This window comes from Labrus bergylta, chromosome 2 (genome assembly GCF_963930695.1).
Source record: "Labrus bergylta chromosome 2, fLabBer1.1, whole genome shotgun sequence".
Classification (NCBI taxonomy): domain Eukaryota; kingdom Metazoa; phylum Chordata; class Actinopteri; order Labriformes; family Labridae; genus Labrus; species Labrus bergylta.
Genome location: NC_089196.1, coordinates 31,321,607 through 31,336,405, shown reverse-complemented (window position 1 = coordinate 31,336,405; position 14,799 = coordinate 31,321,607).

Genomic DNA, 14,799 nt, shown 5'->3' with positions numbered 1-14,799 from the left:
ATTTTAAACTCAGTAGAACTGCAGATGACCTTTACTCTGCTCTAATCCAGCTCATTTAGCTTCACACAAGTAGTTGTTGCATGTTAACATTGAGCAACCGTGCCAACATTACACTCTTATCATCAGACTACATGTTGAGGATATGATGCTTTATTGTGACAAGCAATGGTAAAGCTTAAAGGCAGGGTTGGTAATTTTCTAAAACTAGCATGATTTTGAAAGTAGCGTTCCCTTGGTGGTCTGTCTACACCCACCCCCTCCCCTCTGTGCTCCCTCTAAAGCCACGCCCCCTCACTTACATGGACGAGCGCCTTTGCTCCACAAGCGGACGTCAGCTCATCGCTTGTATTGTGTAGAACCTACGTCATGTCATGTCTAATTCAGGGGTAAGTAATCTCACAGTACGACGCGCTTTGAGTGTGAGCTAGAGCACGCAAGAGGTAGAGAACGAGCAGGGAGACAGGGAGGTTCATGATTGGTTCATCAGATTGGTACCTCGTGGCAGACGTTGGTCATAGTTTTTACAGACTTACAAACTGATACAGATGATGGATTTTCTTCGTTCCTGTTACAGAGAACATGAGTTATTCATCTCTGTCAGGACCTAAAGACAACTTCAACCAGAATCTTGGAAAGTGGATCTGGAAGAAATGACCAACCCTGCCTTTAATGGGGTTAAACTGGCTGCTGAACATTCAAGGTCTGACAAAAGAGAAACTATTGTGCATGCTAAATCTCTCCAGATCCAACACAGATCTAAGAATGATAGATATCGCCTGATACATCAGTATCTGATATTTTTTTCTACCCCATTATAGGTATTGGGCCCAAAAATCCCCTATTGATCAGGCCCTAAACCTAACGACAGGCTGAGAGCTGGAGCAGGTTTTAAGCCGCCTTTGAACCAGGCTGTAAACATGTTAATTTCTGCTGTAAAACCAGTTTTTTTTATGGGTGTGTAAGTGACTTCCTGGTGCTTCTGCAGCCAGCCTAAAGTGCACGTTTGACAGACTGCAGGATTTTGCGCTTCCGCATCGGATCATTTTTCAACAACGGAGGTTGCTGCTTGGTAATCGAGAGCATAACCGTGAACAAAAAAGGGAACATAATGAAATCTCTTACTTCAAGTGGAGTCGTTTTGCTGAGGTAGGAATGAGGGTCTCAGGTTGTATCCCATTGTTGTTGTTGTTGATGTTGTTGCCAGCTGTCTGCACAGAGGTGAACATCTGTGCCCTCTAGGTAGAAATTAGGTTAAAGAGAGACAGAGTGTATTAAGGTTTAATTTCATAAACTGTTGAAAAGCATAGTTCATAACTTCAATACATTTAAGTCTTTCAGTGTTAGAAATCTGTAAACAAAACAACCTGAAAGAATATTTGGACATTTTGTGGGACATGTCCTTCTTTTGCTTTTCGGCAAAGTGTCCAATCAAATACATTTATTTCTGTCTTCAAGTACGAAGCGAGACAAGCAATAAGAACAGCACATGTACAACAGAAAGATTTATAGATTTGTTTAAGCACAGAGATATGTTTTAATTATTAAGCTTTAGAGATGATAGTAAGCACCTACAGACAGAGCCAGACCAGCTGTCCCCTTACTGCGAATGACTGTAACAAGCGTTTCATCTTTTTACTGAAGCTTCATAATGAAAAATAGAAACGAATGATTTGCCATCTCAATCTCTGCAGGAGAGTTGAACAAACATGTGTTCCAAAAATATCAGTGAATTAAATTCAAGAGTCTCCTGCCTGAAGATAATCTGGGAATCTTGATTTATTCAGCAGTTTTAAAGTAAAAGGCTCGATCGCTGCAGCTGTTTCTGGACGAGTGCAGGTAAAAACTATTTAATTCAACTAGAAACTACTTTTATTTTAAACTCTTTTGTTAGTTTTGATGATTATCAAGATGTATTTTCAAGAGAAGACAAAGCAAAACAACAATAAACATTTCATCAAGTCTACTTAGTTTTTCTCTGTCCAACTCTCAGATTGAATCTGTTTACTTGATTTTTTTTGTTTTATAAAATTGTAAACTGTTGTGTTGATGTTGCTTGCCTGTATTTCATTTAAAAAAAACAAAAAAAAAAACACCCGACTTGAGTTAGCACTGATGCTGGTTGTTAACTTTAGCTAGCCGATGCTACATAATTAGTAGGATATTAACTACTTCTTATTTGAACGTTTATACATTAACCCACTGTAGTAGGTCTGATTTATCTCTACTATCGACTTACCTATTACTGTGAGTGCTGACTCAGGTGAAATGAGCCGACTCCCGCCACAAGCACTGTAACGTTTTCCCACCGCCAGGGGGCTGCTAGTTAATGTTACTCCCTGACAGCATAGCTTACCTGTTTCCTGTTACAAGGTAAGCCACACTCGCTAAGTTTTATTATAATTAACACTACTCATAACTCAGCCAGTATTTTATTTATCAAATGTTGAGGTTACAGATTTAAAAATGACTGTAGCCTAAAAATGAACTCTTCCCGGTGTTATGCCGAGAAATGCATCCCTGCAGAATTGCATGCACCTCACGGAAGTGTAAGAAAACTGTATAAATGTTTTTTTGTGGGGGGTCAGCTCTGTGATGACAAAGTATGTGAAGTTTATAATTAATACAATTAAGTGTCTTTATTGACTCGATAGAAGACGCATTTCCATTAGTCAGCAGTAAATATGACCAGCTAACAGTGTTTGACTCTGTTGTGTGTCTGTAGAATAATTTTAAGAAGACAAAGTTTATGACATAATGAAGGAGATAATGTCAGAAAGGGGTGCCGCTATGGTGATCCATATTGCCAGGCACTCTTATTAACCTGCTCTGCCACATACGCCATCAAGAAACCAGTGAGGCTGGACATAAACTTTATAAAAAAAAATGGACGTAACTCAGCGGTTTCTGAAGAAGCTTTTAGAAGTCCAAAGATGGAAGTTGCCATATTGGAAATGCTTTCTGCACAGTGGAAAACAAGAATGACCTGTCCCGGGTGGGTAAAACAGCTTAGAGGATTATGGGAGCTGCACTCCCAGCTTTGGACACAGCAGAAGGCAAGGTCCATCAACACAGACAAAACCCACCCAGGACATTCTCTGTTTGCTCCCCTGCCATCAGGAAGGAGATACGGCGCTTTAAGAAACCGGACTACACGGCTGAGGAACAGCTTTTTCCCCACTCCCTCCCTCGCTGTGTGTGTGCAAGTCTGACTGTGTGTGGATGTGGAGCTCCCACTGTGCTGTGCTTCCACTATGCCGAAACGCAATGTGATGTCACAGACAAGCACAAGAATGTTACGCTGTCAAAGAATCAGTGTGACTGTCCAAAGACATGATGATCAGAAAAGGATTACTGATTAACTATTTGTTTTGTCTATATCATCTTGGTAGTTGTTGAAACAAATACTTAGAGGTCATATCGTGTGAAGTCAAAATGACAGCTGTGCTGCATGTGAGCAATCCAAAGGGAAGAGCAAAAAAGACTTTGAATAGGCCAGCTCAGAAAAAGAACGGGGTCAAATTAGGGCTGGGCGATTTGGACCAAAACTTATATCTTGATATTTTTTCACGGAATGGCGATACTTGATATATATCGATATGTCTTTTATTAACAGTCAGTTGCACAAGTTCAACATGTACATGAAAACAAACTACCTGTTTGTGAAATTAATACATTTTCTGCGTAACAAAATAAACACAGTTGTGTGTTTTGTTATCTATTTAGTTTGTTGAGTTTGGCTCAGAGAGAGGAGCAGGGTGAAGAGAGAGAGAGAGAGAGAGAGAGAGAGAGAGAGAGAGAGAGATGAGAAATAGGTGAACTGGCAGCTCTACCGAAAACGTATATAGCGTTATTTTAATGCAACATGAAATATATCGATATTAACGATATTGTCCTACTCTATATCTGGATTGAAAATATATCGATACATCTTAAAAACTCTATATATCGCCCAGCCCTAATTCAAATTAACTACTTCAGAGAAGACAAAACGGTTTTTTTATGACGCAACCCACACTGATAAAATAAAGCCATGTAACACAGTTGAATCCGCTGTAGCAGGAAACCATCTCTATTTGAAACAGAAACAGTCGACAAGCGTCTGTGTTTAGAAATACATAATTCTGCAGGTGAGTTGTTTGTTAACAAATGGTAATTATACAATCCTTGAGCTAAACTTAATATTAGGGCTGCACGACAACAACATCAGAAAAGCATTCTCAATAACACTTTGCATAAGTCTGAATTTGTCTCAAAGCTGGGAATGATGTCACACCTGACTTAACCGCGTTCCAGTGACAATTTATACGAGCAACATGGACGACTCCAGTAGTACCTTTGTTTTGTTAGCTTATACCTGACGATAACAACACACTACGTGATAGTTTTAGCGTGAAAAGAACATGACAACATGTCTACAGATAGAACTTGCTTGATACTTTCTAGGTGATTGATTTAATTCCACTAAAAGAGGACTGAGCTGCTAACAAACACAACAGTTACAGATTAAGCGTTACTGTTGATGCACGTAGCAGCCATGTTGGATTTTAACTTTGACTACTGAAGTTGCTCCGAGTTTCGAGTCAGAATTCTGACTTCAGGGAGGCGTTCCCGGTGACGTATCAGACCGACCACTCTGTGACTCAAATGCAACGCAGGTGAACATTTCACCTGTTGGACGGAAGCCTGAGTACAACGGCCATGCTTTGGCAGCATTTCAGTTAGATGACTCTGAAGCTAGCTATCCACAACCTTTGGATTAATTTGTACGAGTTTAGTGGTTGTACTTTGATGATTTATTTTGGATTCAGAAGGGAGACGTCTTGAAAACAAATATTCTGAAAACAGCAGAAAGAAATGGAGACTGAGTTACACTTCGACCTCGTTCATTTTTGTTTAATCATCACATATCGTTATGGCAATAATGAACAATGTTAATCACACATTGCGTATTTTTCTCATATCGTACTGGCCTACTTTTACTTTTGTCTTCTTATTTTAAAGATTTATTTTTTTATGCCTTACAGTGATAGAGGGGTAGAGTTGGAAATCGGGGACAGACAGATCGGGGGATTACATGCGGGAAAGGAGCCACCGGTCATATTCAAACCCAGGTCGCCCAATTTGAGGGTTATGGTCTCCTCACATCATATCTCACAGTCATATCTGAAAGTAAATGTAAGTTTAACTCTAATTTACACGAAGGTGGAACACTTGGGAAAATACTGTATTCTCATTTCCTTCTATACTTTAGTCATCCTCCTCATCAGGGACGGACCAGCAGGACACACTGGAGAATCTTCTCAAACAAACATCGTTAAATCAGAGCTCTTCATCATGACAGGAAAGATTCTAATGCATCTTATGTCAGTATTCACACATGAGCAGCAACAAAAGCTCACGTTGGGACACAGCAAACAGTGCTGCTGCTGCTTCTTTTTACTATGCTGCTCATGTTGAATCCCCCTCAATATTCGAGGGAGTCTCTGGTGTGTTTGCTGGCAGAGGTCCACAGCCTACAGTGAGATACAGTATTCTGCAGGCCTGGGCCATCCTCTGCACCATCCACCGTGGCTTACAACAGGGTTATTTTAGCAACACTGTTAGTCATTATGGGCCAAAATGAGATGATGGGATGAATCAAAAACCCTCGCTGTATTTGTGCTACTACTGTATGGACAAACACTGTGGACCATTTAGTGATTTAAAGTGGATCAAAGGATCATAATACTGACATTTTAACCACGTGAAACAGATTATGGTTAGTCGTCACACAAGATCAATTGGAAGGGAGAGAAACACTAAGCAGGGAAGAATAGAGGTCAGACAGCGCCCTCTGTTGATTAATCAGAGGTACTGCAAGGAAGAGGGTGGAGGAAAAAAAAGGCTGCATGGTTTTAAAGCATATTACAAACTGTCTTTGTAACAAATTGCTGCTCAGATATTTTCACTAAAGAGCCTTTACTTAATCAATATCGTACTACTTTACAGATCATCAGCTGCAACAACCAGCATCAGGTGACATCGTGCAAATATTACAAGACTAATTGGACAAAGTCAGCATGTGTGGTATGATCAGCACTAATCCATAATACTGATTACAACTTGCCCCCTGTGGGTATCTGTGGTAGTACGACGAGGGAGTGCAGAGCTCAACACTGCAGTGCAGCACAAAAGTCATTCAGAAAAACATTTCAGGGCTGCACAGCTCAGTGCTGCTCTGATAAGAGAACACACCAATCACATGCAAGCACATGGTCCAAAAAAACAGATTGAAAGTAAACTTGTATTTCATTATTGATTGAGACTGAGATACAGTTTCCAAGCTATTCAAATGACAGTTTTACAATCATTTAAAATGACAACATCTCCTTGACCCTGCCGGCCAAATGTGTGGAGGTGTTGTGTCAAATACCATTATAAATATTGGCTATTGACTATAGCCTCCCTACATTGTGCGCTACCTAACCACTAGGCCATCAGTGCCCCGGAAAAAGTCTTCTTGAGCCCCTTGGCAATTCAAAACAATTGAATGACATCTTGTTGACAGAGCACAAAACGAAAGATTTCTCTGTAATCAAAATAAACACAACCTCCTGTATATGCAGAACAATATCCAAACAGTCAAGCCAAGCCGGTTCAAGTCCCGGTACGTACCAAAACTAGACATTTGTCTGGTAGCTGCAGGTCCACATCTTTACCAGAAGAATCATTTACCCCTTTAAAGGCTTTATATGTGATTTTTTGATTCAGCAGATGTCGCCCTTGAGCACCAGCATGAAACCAAAACAACTCGCGCTGCATTGTTGTGTTAGCATGCTAATGCTAGTGATCTTTATTATGCTGGTATCTTCACACTGCATGTAAATTTACCTGAAATGAGCGTGATCTAGAAACACAGTTAAGCAGTGAGTACAGTATGTTATTCTTCTTTTCTCTAGTCCCTCAATTAAACAACTTTTATACACGAGGGGAGGAGTCAGCCGGCCGTCCGGGCAATGTAAACAAACTGAACATAGGACTCTGAAAACTCTGAAAACATCACAGACAGTGGGACTCGGGTGTTACACCCATTGTAGACAGTCATGACTCACAGAGTTATTTTCAGAGGATATACTTGATTTATATTATATTTAAGTGTGAAAAATCACATATAAAGCCTTTAACATCTATTTAGAAATGAATGCAACCCAAAGCAACAACACTAGAGAGACTAGAATCAATATGTTGCAGATCATCAGGTTTATGATAACTTATTTTCAGATCTTCCTGATTTTTTCTCCTCCTGCAGTCAGTTCCCTTGCGATGCTACATCATGAAGTGAGGTTACATCAGGTTAGCTCATACAGTACAGTAGACCTGAATCTCGCACTCTCTCTTTTCTCTCTCTCCCCTCCCTGCTGGCGTTGCACCAGCAGAGAGAGCGCTGATTGGGAAAGCCATATGGCAGGTAACAAACCAAGGGCAGGCTTCAAGTCCGAGCAGTGCGGCGGCTCAGGCAGCCTGCCACCTCATCTAAAGGGGCTCATCTGATATGGCTCTGTAATCTAGGGAAGTATGCAGACCAGAGCCCGGTGTTAATATGCTACGAGTGTTACTGACGCTTCAGCAGCCACAGCTCGGCTGGTGTGAACATCAGTTTAGCGTAGTCTCACAGCAGCAGAGTCAGCAGTGGATATTACTGTCACACCAACTGGGGAATGGTGATGGCTTGAGGCAGATTGACAGTCGCTGCTGTCGTGTACAGAGGATCTGTCAGCGCTAGTACAGCAGAGTGCAGGCTTAGAAACACTTCAATGAGCTGTTTAAAAGGGGGGCTCGCCTAGTGATTGTAACATTTAAATATCTGCCAATATACTTGTACTCTTAGGGGAAAGGGAGAGTCTGCAGCTTTTTTTTAACATCAGTGACAAAAATAGCTCAGATTCAAAATCCTCGTCTTTGTAAAAACAATCAGAGGAGCCTCCGACCATAAATAACAGACTCTTGAATCTGTAATGTGTGAACTAAAGGAAAATAATGACTGAAAACACAGGCCAAACTCAGCCCTACAAAATGCAATAAATGTGAGAATAGAGGCAAAACTTTATCTCTTATAATATCTAAAAACAAATACAGTAAGTGTTTAAAAAACTCTTTGGAAACACTCTTAGAGGAGTCTTGTTGTATAAGGCTCAAAAGACTAAATTGAGTATTTTCTTACATAACAGCAGATCAATGAATGATTATTCAGAGGTTAAAGATAGAGAGGATGCAAAGTGTTGTGCTCAGAAATATGAAGCCACTTCAGCTGAAGGACAAACTCTATATACAGTTGACTTCTGCCATCTAGTGGTGTGATAGTGAACATGACCATATAACAAGAACACTGACCAAACTGTGGTCTCTAATGATGAGACTGAAAGTTCACTCAGGGAGGAAATATGAAGAGAATAATGGAATTAAAGTATTTGTTACAGCTGACTGACCTCTTGATTATTTGATTATTTTTGTGTTGTTAGTTGTTGTCTACTTTTGGTAAATGTTGTACAGCACTTTTCTTGTCTTCAAGAGCTTTTACACCGATGGTCACCCCTTCACATTCACACCACATTCAGAGGCTGCTATGTAAAGTGTCCATCAGAATTAACTAATCAATTCATACAAGAAGCAGCAGGAGCAACTTGGGGTCTTACCCAAGGACAAATCGGACATGTGGCTGCAGGAGCCGATCTTCTAGTTACAAGACGACCGACTCTACCAACTGATCCACAGCCTCCCACTGGTACATCCTATTTACAACCCTTTGCTTGTCTTTAGCGCAGGTCTGTAATAAAAAAATAAAAAGATACGCATGGGTTCAACATTGTTGGAGACATCTTGTAGAGTAGTTTGGCCAGAGTGTGGTAGTAAGGCAAATCTCAGCAGGCTCCTATAGCTTCATAGAGGTGATCAATTATTTATTACAGGGAAAAAACAAGACCGATAAAAGTTCAAAGAAAATCAGGCAAATGAAGTCATGATGAAATCAAACTAAAGGCTCACCTCTCTCCCCCCTGTGGGAGCAGAAACCTGCTGATGCATAGGCTGTTTAATTAACACTGACTGAACCTTAGACTGATGAGGTAGACTTCTCTATTACTATTACGATCAAATCAAGAAATCAAAACCGTCTTAAATGAACCTCAGCTCATTCCCTTGACTAAATGATTTTTAAAAACAGGTAAATCATATTGTTATGTAGCACCTGTGGTCCTAACCTGGTTGGACAGATAAGATACTAACATCAATCGAGGTCCTAAAAGAGTATGCACCTTGAATGGCTCACAAAAGGAGTTGGCGTTGGTTTGACCAGTTGGCACTTTTTAATTCCTTTCTCAGCATCAATAAACATTTACAGTAGTGATGTGTGTATAAACATAGAAAAATAGAGTTCTGTGAAAATAAAACTAAACCAAAATAAATTGTCCTTTTGAGTTGGACTCCCAGCTCGAATGCTCGTCTACAAAGAGGAATTGTGAGAAAAGTTCAACGTGCAAAAAGAGTTCAGCTTTGGGGGAAAATTCAGATGTGTGTGTTCAATGTCAATATCTACTATTACTACCCGGGTAGGTTAATAAGAGTGTATGTGTCTTATCTGGAGCAATCCGACGTCCTCTGAGCAGGTCCTGCAGCTGGCCACACTGCGTCGACTCCCCTCAGATTCACGGGCCGGGCTCGCCATCAAGTTCATCTCTGTTCTGTTACTTCAAAAAAAAAAAAAAAACCTCCACAAATAGTGCAGAATTGTAAATTATCTAGTTCTTATTCAGTTTCTAACATGAGACCTCATTAACTTCTACTTCAATCGTTGTATTTTTCAATGTATAACCAAAATCCAAGGAAATACCTCTAAATACAATAAGATTAATTGCTATGTATCACAACAATTAGTTTTTAACAACAAAAAATATACTGACTTGCAATGAATCACCATATGTCATGGTATTTTAGCAAATAAATGAATTATTTATCTCTTTTAAACTCTTCATATTTCCCTTCTTTAAACTCTTTTAAATAAAGATTTTAATATATTGCATTTTAAAACATGAAAATGAATTAAATTATAACTACTATTACACTTAACTAGTGCATTTTAACAACCAAAGTCAGTTAAACCACATTTTAATTGTACCTTAAAACCTTTAAAGTGGCTCAAAGTCACCGGAGATTCATAAAGATAATAATAACTCGACGAAAGTTCTGTCTCTTCCTCTGGCTCACAACTTGTGTTCTGCTTATTAACATCAAAACATTCTTTTGACTGGATTGATCGATGTTTTTCTACATGTTTGTTTATGTTTTTATGGCACTTTATAGCGGGAGAAGTTGGGTCTGCTCGTGGCTGTGAACCTGACGTCTGCAGGGTGATTGACAGGTCACGAAGCTGCTGCTCAGCGGAGAGCGCCCTCTACTGGGGAACATCGGCAACTGCACATATCTAAACTACATATATGGGTTTAGTAGCCCTATATTTCATATGGTTTACAAATACAACAACTCAAAATGCAGGAAATGAACTTTAAGAAAACCCCACACACTTGGTACAACACAGTGGTGATAGAAATGAAATGAAACTTAAAAATTTGAAATGAAATTATTTAATGCATCAAATCAGGAATTGATCTCTACTGATTTAAAAACAAAATTGTAACCTTGACAACCTTGACACAATAAATAAATTGTGTTTAAATATTAGGTGTAATATCTTTTGAATTAGATCTGAAAACAGCAAGGCTCCCGAGAATGTCAGTTTAAAATAACACCTTAAGAAATAGTTAACAGTGATGTGCAGTCCTGTTTATAAGCTAAAAACAAAAGCACATTTACAGTTATAGCGACATTCATTTGGAAGATTTCACATTTCGATGTGTTACATGTCCTATTTTATCTTCAAAATTGCACTCTTTTTGTGCATTAACAAATTATTTTTTACTTTCGCTGTCACAGTTACACAACATTATAACATTGTGATCATTATTTAGATAAAAGCAGAAACAATAAACATCAGATAAGTCAGAATTTCACACAATCAAAGAGACGTTATTTCATCCATCAGTCTATTGTCTATACAGCTTGTCCCATTGGGGGTTTCAGGGGGGACTGGAGCCGATCCCAGCTGTCATTGGGCGAGTGGCAGGGTACACCCTGGACTGGTCGGCAGCCAATCACAGAGCTGACATACAGAGATAGAAAAAGTTCACGCTCACACCTATACGGGCAAGTAAGAGTCAACAGTTAGTCTAACAAGCATGTCTCTGGACTGTGGGAGGAAGCCGGGAACCCATGACTTTGGAGAGCATGCAAACGCCACACACAGAAAGGACCTGTCTGCACAGAGGGATTCGAACCGGGAACCTGGAAGGAGAGGTGACAGCGCTAACCACTGCAGCAGCGTAAAATGATCTTATGTAAACAAGAAGTGCTTTCTCAATCAGCATGCTTACGCTTTACCCATTTCATGGAGCCCTCAGTGTCGTATCCGTGCTTTGACACCATTACTAATCAGTCAGATGGAGCTCAAGCTGCAGATTAATTAGTGAAAATTCAGTGATGAAAAAAAAGAAGCTATTCTGGAAACTGGAGAAACATGTTGCAGATCACAGATTTTTGTGAAATAGACGTTAAAGCTAATATGCACGCTTTAATATCTCTCTATCTGCAGCACAACATTTCTTTATCACAATATTGACTAATATCATTGAATATTTTTCTCATATAGTGCAGCTCTACTTTGTATTAAATTGCATTATTAGTACTTTTATTGGGTCATGATCATCTTGAATATCTGTCCTTGCTTGGTTTTCTCTTCCACTTTTAAATGAGTCGGGATAACCTGGCCCAGCACTAACACTTGTGTATGCATGTATGTGTAAGGTTGACCTCAATAAAGAAAAAAAACACAAGACTAACACGGCTAAAAGGAGCAGAGAGGGAGCACTAAGAAAAGAGAGGAAATGAAACAGGAGGTAAAGAGGAGGGAGAGGTCGGACCGGAGGCTGGTGTCACAGTCCCCCTGAGTCCCATTCCCATTCCCTCCTCTCATTCCTCATCTCCTCTCCTCCTCTGTCTCTCTTTTCCTCTGTGTATTTTTCTTCCAATGATTCCTTACACATGGCTTCCCCTGACCACTTCATTAAAAGAATTACTCCATCCTCCGCTCGGCTGCATTCATCTTTTTTCTCACAGGTGGCGAAAAACATTACAAAACACTCCCTGTATGCATTTGTTTTTTTTAACACTTAGCTTCTGAAACTTGTTGATTTCTGACACTTTTAAAAAAAATCAGATCAGCTAAAACAAAACACAAGAACATCTGTCGATATTATTGACCGTTAGCGTAATTACTGGTTATTTTTTACAAGATACAACCAGAGCCAAGACACAAAGTGACACCCAGCGAGTCCTCACTATGTCCCAATCTGTTCCTTTAGATGTCTGCACGCCTCCCTCCACCTGTCCCCTATTCTTCCCTTCTAATCAGGCATCCCTGCCAATCAATTCCATCACCATGACAACACTTAATATGATGCCCCCCCACCCCCATTCTCTCAAACACCGCCACCACTGCCGCCACCCACTCCCTATAAACAAAAACAAAACAAAAACAACAAAAAAAAAGGAGGCTGAATTCCGACAGCTCAGGATTGATGAGGGGGAGTCCTGTCAAAGGCCAGAGATTAGATTAGGACTGACGCGCACACACACACACACCACAACCCACACACACCACACTACAGCTCAGAGGCAGCAGGTGCTTTTGGTTAAACCTTAATTACATGATCTCTGATTTCTCTAATTGATATGGTAATGACTATGTAATTAATGCAAAAGCAGAAATACCAGCAGCTCTCCTAATGAACGGATTTATTTGATTAGATATCCTCCTGCATATTTATGTTCGCTGCTACACAAGAGGAGACGGTGAGACGTTTTAAAACGGTTGTTTTGTGGTTGCTGTCACAGTGTTGCTAAAGCTGCCATGCCACAAAGAAAACACTGCATGTGATAATACAAGATGTAAATGAAAAGGAACGTACTGTAAAGAGGCTGAGTTTACTGCAGAACACCGGAGAATAAATGTAGAAAGAGACTTTTTATAGTTTCTAGATTTATTCTAGTTTCGATGAATTCATGTCCTCTTCTGTTGTCAGGGTTTATTTTCTGTGAATTTATTTATTCTTTGGTTAATTTGCTTTATTAACCTCCCTCTTAACCCTCTAACACCACCAATTCCCAGTTTGTTGTACATTTATCATCTAGCTCTCCAACTATCTGAACAGGATATTACACTTTACTCTTTGACAGGTAGGTGGCGCTATTGGGCTGCCTCATACACACAGGAGCCGGAGGGTAGTAGTTTGCATGAATTCAATTGGTTCTGAATAGTGCTTTTACAGCCACTGAATCGCCATCATAAGTGTAAATGAATATCTTTGTGTGAAGACTTCTCTGATCTTTTTAAAACAGCGATAAAAACAAAAACTCTTAAACCACCAGGTGTTATTAAAGCAGAGTCTGCACTGATGCAAACCGCTGCACACTTCAGACACTGTGCAGGAGTTAGCTGGCAACGTAAGGTTATTTAAAACAACATTAAGTGCCTAGGACTCAATATTAATACTGTTTGATTATTACTCATCTGTGCAACTGGAGGAGTCCTCACATTAAGTAGAGTTTACAACGTGGGTTAAGCTCATGACAGAGACTGCAGCCTTTGAAAACATGATTGCCAGACTTAATAATGTCCAAACAAAGCAAGAAACACAAGAAAAACATTTTGTATTCGGGATTGAGGTTTTCAAAATGTTCGATATTTAGATACTTTTCAATACAAGTGGTTAAAAAAACTAAACAATCTCCATTATTTTAATGATCAAAAGCTTCACAAACAACAGAAAAACTATGGATTGAAATTTGAATCCTAAAGCTGCTGCGACGACAACAATAGCTCTTGTACATGGGGTGCACATGACATAACCGCTAGGCTATCGGCGCTCATGAACTTTGATGTGAAACAAATAAAAATCAAATGATATCGAGACCTGTTTTGATACAACAGTAACAAAAACAGAAGTCCTATAGTCACCTCAAACTGACTGATGTCTTTGTTGTGTTTTGAACCAACAGCAGCTTTGGGTTAAAAATATGACCCAAGATCTGTAGTTTTTTTTAAGCTTTATTACTTTTGAGTACTATCAATCACTAAAATGAAGGAGATTGTATTGTTTAAAAAACATGTGGGATCGAAGAAGTATCAAAGTATTGAACAGTTTGAACAACCTCAGTGCAGATGCATTCATAACTGTATGAGATGATGAAGATCCGGGATGTATGTTCATCTATTTTTGAAACATTTATGTCAAACAGTGGTGGATTAGTGGGTACAAACATGATGCTTCGTCCGTTTTCTTTTCCTTTTGCACATTTCTTTCTGCTCCCTTTTGTTTTCTATTTACTGTCAGTTGAATATGAATCAATTAGAACATCTGAATATTCTCATTTGTACTTTTGTTTTGTAGTTAATATGTTAAAAATGATTAAAACCTCCTCCACATAGAGCCTTCCACATGTCTACTCTCAGACACTCACAGGGCTGTAACTTCATTGGCAAAGGGTCAACTGTGACAACTAGCTGTGACCCCGCTGCAATTACTCTCTGCACTCAGTAACACTCACAGGGAGGCCGGATGTTTGTGGAGAGACTCCAAGACTGACAAGTCACCTTCTGGGGGAAAAGAGAAACAACGTCTCCAGCGTGGAACCAAAGAGTCAGCGTCCTCA